The following is a 10,100-nucleotide window of genomic DNA, read 5'->3' on the forward strand; positions in this document are numbered from 1 at the left end:
AAAAAGGGAGGATTTTCACAGAAGTCACTAGTACACATCTCCAATCTTACTGGCCAAAATTAGGCTTCAGATTCATTCCTATACCAAATATTGGTGCAGGGGTTACTTTAACTCAGTCAGACCCCACACTTGAGTCAGGGTCAGTTCTCCAACAAGACATTGCTGGTATTCAGTGAAGAGGAGAGAGGTTCTGCATTGTGCAGAGGAGGCTGCAGCTTCCCCTCTGAAATGCTTCTGCCTCTTAACTTCCACAACCCCACTGTTACTTTGCCCTCTAGCGTTTCTGTTCCCACTCCTCAGACTTCTTTTCCAGCCCCTCTTCCGCTTCCCTTTCTCTAAATATTGGAGTTTCCCATGCCTCAGTGATCAGGCTTCATCTCCCTCTTTGACTTTCTCCCCAGGTTATCTCACCTGCTCCTGTAGCTTCGAATAACACTCTAAGTTGACCATCTCCCACCGAAACTCTCCCCTGAGCTCCAGATTCACGTGTTCAGCTTTATTCCATGTAGACACTCAGGTGCTTGTGTTTCTTCCTTTTTTGTCTCCCATTTCTCCTGCAACAGTGGTTCTCAAACTTAAGCATGCATCAGAACCGCTGGAGGGCTGAGGAAACACAAACTGCTTGCCCCATCCTCAGAATTTCTGATTCAAAAGGTCTGTGTTGGAACTAAAGACTATGAATTTCCAACAAGTTTTTAAGTGATGCTGACACTGCTCATCTGGAACAACGCTTTGAGAACAAGTTTCCTCATACGAACGTCCAAAGCTGAGTCCCTGGCACAGAGAGAGTGTAGACTACTGTACAATTGCACTCATTTCACATGTTAATGAGGTTATGCTGAAAATCCTTCAAGTTAGGCTTCAGCAGCACATGAGCCAAGAACTTCCAGATGCACAAGCTGAGTTTAGAAAAGGCAGAGAAACCAGAGATCAAATTGCCAACAATTGTTGGCTCATAGAGAAAGCAAGGGAATTCCAGAAAAATATCTACTTATGCTTCATTGACTACACTAAAACCTTTGCCTGTGTGGATCACAACAAACTTTGGAAAATTCTTTAAGAAATGAGAATACTAGACCACATTCATGATCTGAGCCATAGTCAGCTCCAGGTCTTGTTTTTGCTGACTGTATAGAGCTTCTCCATCTTTGGCTGCAAAGAATATAATCAATCTGATTTTGGTGTCGACCACCTGGTGATGTCCATGTGTAGAGTCTTCTCTTGGGTTGATGGAAGAGGGTGTTTGCTATGACCAGTGCGTTCTCTTGGCAAAACTCTAATAGCCTTTGGCCTGCTTCATTTCTTACTCCAAGGCCAAATTTGCCTGTTACTCCAAGTGTTTCTTGACTTCCTACTTTTGCATTCCAGTCCCCTATAATGAAAAGAACATCTTTTTTGGGTGTTAGTTCTAAAAGGTCTTGTCGGTCTTCATAGAACCGTTCAACTTCGGCTTCTTCAGTGTTACTGGTTGGGGCACAGACTTGGATTACCGTAATATTGAATGGTTTGCCTTGGAAATGAACAGAGACCATTCTGTCATTTTTGAGATTGCATCCAAGTACTGCATTTCAGACTCTTTTGTTAACCATGATGTCTACTCCATTTCTTCTAAGGGATTCCTGCCCACAGTAGTAGATATAATGGTCATCTGAGTTACATTCACCCATTCCAGTCCATTTTAGTTCACTGATTCCTAGAATGTTGACATTCACTCTTGCCATCTCCTGTTTGACCACTTCCAATTTGCCTTGATTCATGACCTAACATTTCAGGTTCCTATGCAATATTGCTCTTTACAGCATCGGACCTTGCTTCTATCACCAGTCCCATCCACCACTGGGTATTGTTTTTGCTTTGGCTCCATCCCTTCATTCTTTCCTGAGTTATTTCTCCACTGATCTCCGGTAGCATACTGGGTACCTACCGACCTGGGGAGTTCCTCTTTCAGTATCCTATCATTTTGCCTTCTCATACTGTTCATGGGGTTCTCAAGGCAAGAATACTGAAGTGGTTTGCCATTCCCTTCTCCAGTGGACCACATTCTGTCAGACCTCTCCACCATGACCTGACCATCTTGGGTGGCCCCACATTGCATAGCTTAGTTTCATTGAGTTAGACAAGACTGTGGTCCATAGGATCAGATTGGCTAGTTTTCTATGATTATGATTTTAGTGTGTCTGCCCTCTGATGCCCTCTTGCAACATCTACCATCTTACTTAGGTTTCTCTTACCTTGGACGTGGGGTATCTCTTCACAGCTGCTCCAGCAAAGTGAAGATGATGCTGTGAAAGTGCTGCACTCAATATGCCAGCAAATTTGGAAAACTCAGCAGTGGCCACAGGACTGGAAAAGGTCAGTTTTCATTCCAATCCCTAAGAAAGGCAATCCCAGAAAATGCTCAAACTACCACACAATTGCACTCATCTCACACACTAGTAAAGTAATGCTCAAAATTCTCCAAGCCAGGCTTCAGCAATACATGAACCGAGAACTTCCAGATGTTCAAGCTGGTTTTAGAAAAGGCAGAGGAACCAGAGATCAAATTGTCACCATCTGCTGGATCATCAAAAAAGTGAGAGAGTTCCAGAAAAACATCAATTTCTGCTTTATTTACTACGCCAAAGCCTTCGACTGTGTGGATCACAATAAACTGTGGAAAATTCATCAAGAGATGAGAATACCAGACCACCTGACCTGCCTCTTGAGAAACCTGTATGCAGATCAGGAAGCAATAGTTAGAACTGGACATGGAACAACAGGCTGGTTCCAAGTATGAAAAGGAGTACGTCGAGGCTGTATATTGTCATCCTGCTTGTTTAACTTATATGCAGAGTACATCATGAGAAATGTTGGGCTGGAAGAAGCACAAGCTGGAATTAAGATTGCTGGGAGAAATATCAGTAATCTCAGATACGCAGATGATACCACCCTTATGGTAGAAAGTGAAAAGGAGCTAAAAAGCCTCTTGATGAAGGTGAAAAAGAAGAGTGAAAAAGTTGGCTTGAAACTCAACATTCAGAAAACTAAGATCATGGCATCTGGTCCCATCACCTCATGGGAAATAGATGGGGAGACAGTGGAAACAGTGTCAGACTTTTTTTTTTTTTTGGTCTCCAAAATCACTGCAGATGGTGACTGCAGCCATGAAATTAAAAGATGCTTACTCCTTGGAAGGAAAGTTATGACTAAACTAGAGAGCATATTAAAAAGCAGAGACATTACTTTGCCAACAAAGGTCCATCTGGTCAAGGCTATGGTTTTTCCAGTGGTCATGTATGGATGTGAGAGTTGGACTGTGAAGAAAGCTGAGCGCCGAAAAATTGATGCTTTTGAACTGTGGTGTTGGAGAAGACTCTTGAGAGACCCTTGGACTGCAAGGAGATCCAACCAGTCCATCCTGAAGGAGATAAGTCCTGGGTGTTCATTGGAAGGACTGATGCTGAAGCTGAAACTCCAATACTTTGGCCACCTCATGCGAAGAGTTGAATCATTGGAAAATACCCTTATGCTGGGAGGGATTTGGGGGCAGGAGGAGAAGGGGAAGACAGAGGATGAGATGGCTGGATGGCATCACCAACTCGATGGGCATGAGTTTGAGTAAACTCCAGGAGTTGGTGATGGACAGGGAGGCCTGGCGTGCTGCGATTCATAGGGTCGCAAAGAGTCGGACATGACTGAGTGACTGAACTGAACTGAACTGAGACCACCTTACCTGTCTCCTGAGAAACCTGTCTGTGGGTCAAGAAGCAACAGTTAGAACCGGACATGGAAAAAAAACTGGTTCAAGATTGGGAAAGGAGTATTAAAAAGCTATATATTGTCACCCTGTTTGTTTAACTTCTTTGCAGAGTTCATCATGAGAAACATCAGGTTGGATGAAGCACAAGCTGGAATAAAGATTGCCGACAGAAATATCAGCGACCTCAGATATGCAGATGATACCATTCTAATGGCAGAAAGTGAAGAGGAACTAAAGAGCCTCTTGATGATGGTGAAAGAGGAGAGTGAGAAAGCTGGCTTGAAACTCAACATTCGGGGGTAAGCAGCATGAGGAGTTGGATGATCACCGAGGGCTGCTAAAAGGGGCCACTAGGACCATCTGCCACCTGCAGTATATTTTTGGAGATTTTAGTATATTTTTGGAGATTTTAGTCCTGACGAATTCAATCAGTTCTCTGTGAGTCCTCATGCTTCAGTGGAGCTTACTCCGCATTGTGGGACAGTTCTGTGTGGCACACAGGCTGCTGGTGACCTCCCCGATGGACACAACTTTCAGAGAATTGAATATGTTGTTAATGAAGTAATCGAACCCAGTGACACTTTGCCGAGAACGCCCAACTACAGTATTTCAAGCGCGTTGAATCCTCAGGCCCCTGAATTTGTCCTTAGCTGCACAACTTCCAAAAAGCTCCCTGATGACATTAATAAAGAAGTGAACTACAGTTCCGCCGACTGCCAGTACTCAGGCCCTACCCTTGCCCTGGATGGCAGCTCTCATGCCTAGGTGGAAGTTATAGAGAATAACAGCATTTCAGGTGGTCTCGGACAGTTCAGTCCAGTTCAGTCGCTCAGTCGTGTTGGACTCTTTGCAAGCCCCATGGACTGCAGCAAGCCAGGCCACCCCATCCATCACCAACTCCTAGAGCTTACTCAAACTCATGTCCATCGAGTTGGTGATGTCATCCAACCATCTCATCCTCTGTCATCCCCTTCTCCTCCTGCCTTCAATCTTTCCCAGAATCAGGGTCTTTTCAAATGAGGCAGTTCTTTGAATCAGGTGGCCAAAGTATTGAAGTTTCAGCTTCAACATCAGTCCTTCCAATGAATACCCAGGACTGATCTCCTTTAGGATGGACTGGTTGGGTCTCCTTGCAGCCCAAGGGTCTCTCAAGAGTCTTCTCCAACACCACCATTCAAAAGCATCAATTCTTTGGTGCTCAGCTTTCTTTACAGTTCAACTCTCACATCCATACATGACCACTGAAAAAACCATAGCCTTGACTAGATGCCCCGGCCTCTGCAGCGGGCACAGTGCCCACCAGTCAGCCTGCCAAGTCATGGGCCAGCCTTTTTCATGATTCTAAGCCCTCTTCCTCCTGCTCGCCTGTGGCTTCTGTGGAAACTAAGAACTCCCCTCCCACCACGTCTCCCCTGGTCTCTGAAAAGCAGGCAGAAGTCAAGGAAGGGCTGGTTCCAGTTTCAGAGGATCCTGAAGCCATAAAAATCGCAGAGCTCCTGGGGAACACCACCCTGATTCATAAACCAGTGTTGTTGCAACCCTGCGGGCTGATCTACAAAGGAAATTGGTGCTACATCAAAGCCACACTGCAGGCGTTGGTGGCTTGCCCACCAATGCATCACCTGATGAAGTTCATTTCTCTGTATTCAAAAGTGCAAAGCCCTTGTACGTCCACACCCATGACAGACAGCTTTGTTTAGCTAATGAATGAGTTTACTAATATGCCAGTACCTCCAAAACCCAGACAAGCTCTTGGAGATAAAATCGTGAGGGATATCCACCCCAGAGCTGCCTTTGAACCCACATATATTTGTAGACTCCTGACGATGATCAAGTGGAGCCTGTCTGAAAAGGATGGGCAAAGAAGATGCTGAGGTGTACTTAGGCTTCATTCTAAAGAGACTCCAGGAGGAAATGCTGAACTGAAAGAAACTTCTCTCACCAGATAATGAAAACCTTACAGTTTCCAGTGGACCCAAAAGCCACTCAGTGAATGAAGAGGAGCAGGAAGAGCCAGGAGAAGGAAGTGAGGGTGAGTGGGAGCAAGTGGGCCCCCGAAACAAGACCTCAGCCACTCACCAGGTGGCCTTTGTTCAGATCCCCATCGCTGGCATTATTGGTGGACACATCAGGTCTGCGGTTTACCAACAGAGTTCAAAAGAGTCTGCCACCAGGCAGCCGTTCTTCAACCTGCAGCTGGACATCCAGTCCGACAAGATACGCACCGTCCAGGACGTGCTGGGGAGCCTGGTGGCCGGAGAGTCTGTCCAGGGTGACACCACCAAAACCGAACAAGAGGTGCAGATAAGCGGGAGAGTGACTCTGGAAAAGCTCCCCCCTGGGCTTCTGCTGCGCCCCCAGTGGTTTGTGTACAGGACTGGGGGCTGTCAGAACTCATCAGAAATACTGACTATCCTGTGGACTTGGAAATTAGTAAAGACTGCTCTCCCCAGGGGTCAAAAATAAGAACTTTAAATGCCACAGAGCCTATAGGCTGTTTACAGTGGTCTACCGCCACGGCAGCAGCGCCACAGGCGGCCACAGGACGTCTCCCAGATCAGGCTCAAGGGCTGGGGGCGCGCTGATGAGCAGACGGCCACAGTGATCAGCCCGATGGTCAAGACCAGCAGCCAGCAGCCAGAAGGAAAAACGAGGCCCACCGCGGAGCGCGCAGCCCGCCTCCTGCGCGACCGCATCGTGGACCTGCTGTAGCCCTGCCCAGGCCTCTCCTAGGCTTGGCCCTCACCGCCTCCCCTCTTCTCTTTAGTGGCTCTTAAAGGAGAAACTCTTTCTCCCCATCGCAAAAATGGGCTCGAGTGAAAGGAGGCGCCTTGGGGTTTGTGCACAGCATAGCTTCCGCTGACTTCTAGCTTCCAAATCAAAATCATCTGGTGAAACAGACTGTAGCTTGATTCAAGAAAGTACATGAGAAACCCATTTCTGAAATAATGGTGATTCCTGAGTAAGAAGGGTAACTTTCGTTTGATTCCCAGTAGTAGGGAATTCCTACTATTCCCTGCATAGTAGAGTAACTCCTGCACCAGCAACAACACTTGTAAATTTGTGAAAATGAATTTTCTTTCCTTAAAAAAGATACATTTTTTAATCCATCACACTTTCATCCCTCACCCTTTAGTTTTTGATCAATCATAAAAATGAGCCAGTTACTAGGGAAGAAATAGTTCTTTGAAGGATAAACAAACACAAAAAAAGTTGCTGGTTCCTAACAGGAAAAATACATTTTAATAATTGTGCCCTGAGATGCTGCTTACGCACACATGGCAGATCAAATATTTGGAGTTACAATATCAGTCACATAGAAGGGTGATTGTAACTTCATTGCCATTAAAAGATTTCAAAGTGCATTCATGCTTCTGTGTACACATAATGAAAAAGGAGCAAAATAATGAAGATTGGTATTCCCCTCTGGCTGCTGTCTAATTCTGCTGTCTGCTCTTCTATGATGCCATGTTTCTAATGTACACAGTTAGTGATAACTAGGAGTGTACAGTTGTTGCCCATCAATAAAAATCACAAAGTTGGTTTAAAGCTGAAAAAAAAAAAAAAAAAAAAACCTCCACATTCAAAAAACTAAGATCATGGCATCCAGTCCCACAACTTCATGCAAATAGAAGGGGGAAAGTGGAAGCAGTGGCAGACTTTATTTTCTTGGGCTCCAAAATCACTGTGGATGGTGACTGCAGCCATGAAATTTAAAGATGCTTGCTCCTTGGAAGAAAAGTTATGACCAAGCTAGACAGCGTATTAGAAAGCAGAGTCATCACATTGCCAACAAAGATGCGTATAGTCAAAGCTATGGTTTTTCCAGTAGTCATGTATGGATGTGAGAGTTGGACCATAAAGAAAGATGAGAGCTGAAGAATTGATGTTTTCAAATTGTGGTACTGGAGAAGACTCTTGAGAGTACCTTGGACTGCAAGGAGATCCAACCAGTCCATCCTAAAGGAAATGAACCTTCAGTATTCATTGGAAGGACTGATGCTGAAACTGAAGCTCCAATACTTTGGCCACATAGTGAAGAGTCAACCCACTAGAAAAGACCATGATGCTCAGAAAGACTGAAGGCAGAAGAAGGGGGTAGCAGAGGATGAGATGGTTAGATAGCATAACTGACTCAATGGATGTGAATTTGAGCAAACTCCAGGAAATAGTGGAGGGTAGAGGAGCCTGTCATACTGCAACCCATGGGATCACAAATCATCCGACAGAAACAACAACATCACACATAGCAAGGTATAATTTTAGTTTAGCATTGTTTTTTTTTAATTACTATCTCCTTTACTAGTAGTCTGCTTCATCAAGACAGGAGTTATGCCCCTCTTATTCATTTCTGTATTACTCATTTGGAAAAAGATTTTGTTGGTGACTGAAAGCTGTTTCTCTTCTCCTCTTTCTTACATGAAGGTGAAGGTGAAGTTGCTTAATCGTGTCTGACTCTTTGCAACCCCACACTGTAGCCTAAGGCTCTTCCATCCATGGGATTTTCCAGGCAAGAGTACTGGAGTGGGTTGCCATTGCAGACTCTAATTTAGCTCAGGTATCAGGAGATTCTTGATCTCGGGGAAGATGGAACTAGCTATCTAAGAGTAGGCTTGTAATTCAATTCTACCCTTAAAATATAACGAGAAATGAGGAATATCTTCTGTATGTTGTATGAGGATGTGATATCTTGAGTTGCAGTAGCCAGACTGCAACCAGGAGGGAAAGTTCTAGCAAACTGCAAAGATACCAATCCTGAGATCCAACATCAATAAGCTGCTGCACACACCTAGCAAATACCTACCAAATGTTAAGGGACAGAAATAAAAACAACTATGTGTTTAAGCTGTTTTCTGTTGCAGTGGCTAGATGAAGCCAAAAGTATTATGACTCAGTACACTGCTTGACACATGCAAGCAACTTGTGTTCAATTAATACAGGTATTTTTTTTGTTGAATGAATAAAAGACTACATAGTTAAAGCAATGTGAGAAAGAATGGGGAAGGTATCCAGGGAATTTAATCTACATTAAAAATACAATTTGGGGGAGTATTAATCTAAGGGAGGGAGAAGTAGGAACAGGGTACATATTATACTGCCTGGTGATATTTATTAACCAATTTATACAAATATTTTTTCATTCATTTAAATAAAAATGTAATGAAGACTTACTACTTCAAGAAGTATTACATTAAGGAGGTACACAGTATATTGTTTGAAAATACAGGTCACGGAATACTTAAACACAGCCTCTCAAAATCTGGTACCTTAAAGTAAGTTACTAAATCTCCTTTAACTTCAATTTGTATGTGTGTATGCTAAGTTACTTCACTCATGTCTGACTCTCTACAACCCAATGAACTGTAGCCTGCCAGGCTCATCTGTCCATGGGGTTCTCTAGGCAAGAATACTGGAGTGGGTTGCCATGCCCTCCTCCAGGGGATCTTCCTGACCTAGGGATTGAAACCACGTCTCTTATGTCTCCTGTTTTGGCAGGCAGGTTCTTTACCACTAGTGCTACCTGCCAAGCGCTAACTTTAGTTTCAGGTCAGTTCAGTTCAGTTCAGTTTAATCGCTCAGTTGTGTCCGACTCTTTGCGACCCCATGAATTGCAGCACACCAGGCCTCCCTGTCCATCACCAACTCCCGGAGTTTACTCAAACTCATGTCTATTGAGTCAGTGACGCCATCCAGCCATCTCATCCTGTCGTCCCCTTCTCCTTCTGGCCCCAACCCCTCCCAGCATCAGGGTCTTTTCCAATGAGTCAACTCTTTGCATGAGGTGGCCAAAGTATTGGAGTTTCAGCTTCAGCATCAGTTTTCAGTTTACTCTTCTTCAAAAGGAAATAATCACACTTTTAAAAGGTTAGTGTGATGAGAGGATGCATGTAAAGTGCTCAACGTCCTACATGCCTGCGGGGAGCCAGCCTGACTGCTCAGGCTCCTTCTTGGCTCTGAGAGAGATCAAGAGGTCCCTCTCTGTCCCGCCACCCCTGATTTATTAAAGCACAGGTTGGCCTTTCTCACCTCCCTCAAGGAAATTGCTGTAGCAATCTTTCACCTGTTTTCCTGGTGCTGATAAACTCGTCATGATTTGAAGCCTGTTTTCTATCTAGTTAATGTTCTATTGATCTCAGTCATGTTGGGTGCTAGGGTGATGCTTTATTGATCTTAAGTGGAGGAATTTAAAACATCTGTGCCTGTAGCTCTGCACATATGCAAACCTTTGATCTATTAGTAACTCCTGTTAGCATATATATAGGTGTGGTATTCTTCAATAAAGTTGGCAGAGTCGGACGCAAGCTGACTCTGTCCCTCTCAACCCCATCTTTCTAAGTCTGTCTAAGTCTTTCTAAGTCTG

At 44.4% G+C, this 10,100-nt stretch overlaps 1 pseudogene; it reads left to right on the forward strand.

Annotated features, from left to right (window-relative positions):
- The window catches only part of LOC110137535 (ubiquitin carboxyl-terminal hydrolase 10-like), a 43,254-nt pseudogene extending 36,803 nt beyond the window's left edge, over positions 1 to 6,451 (forward strand).
- Positions 6,452 to 10,100: the final 3,649 nt, after the last annotated feature.

Source organism: Odocoileus virginianus, chromosome 8 (assembly GCF_023699985.2).
Source record: "Odocoileus virginianus isolate 20LAN1187 ecotype Illinois chromosome 8, Ovbor_1.2, whole genome shotgun sequence".
Taxonomy (NCBI): domain Eukaryota; kingdom Metazoa; phylum Chordata; class Mammalia; order Artiodactyla; family Cervidae; genus Odocoileus; species Odocoileus virginianus.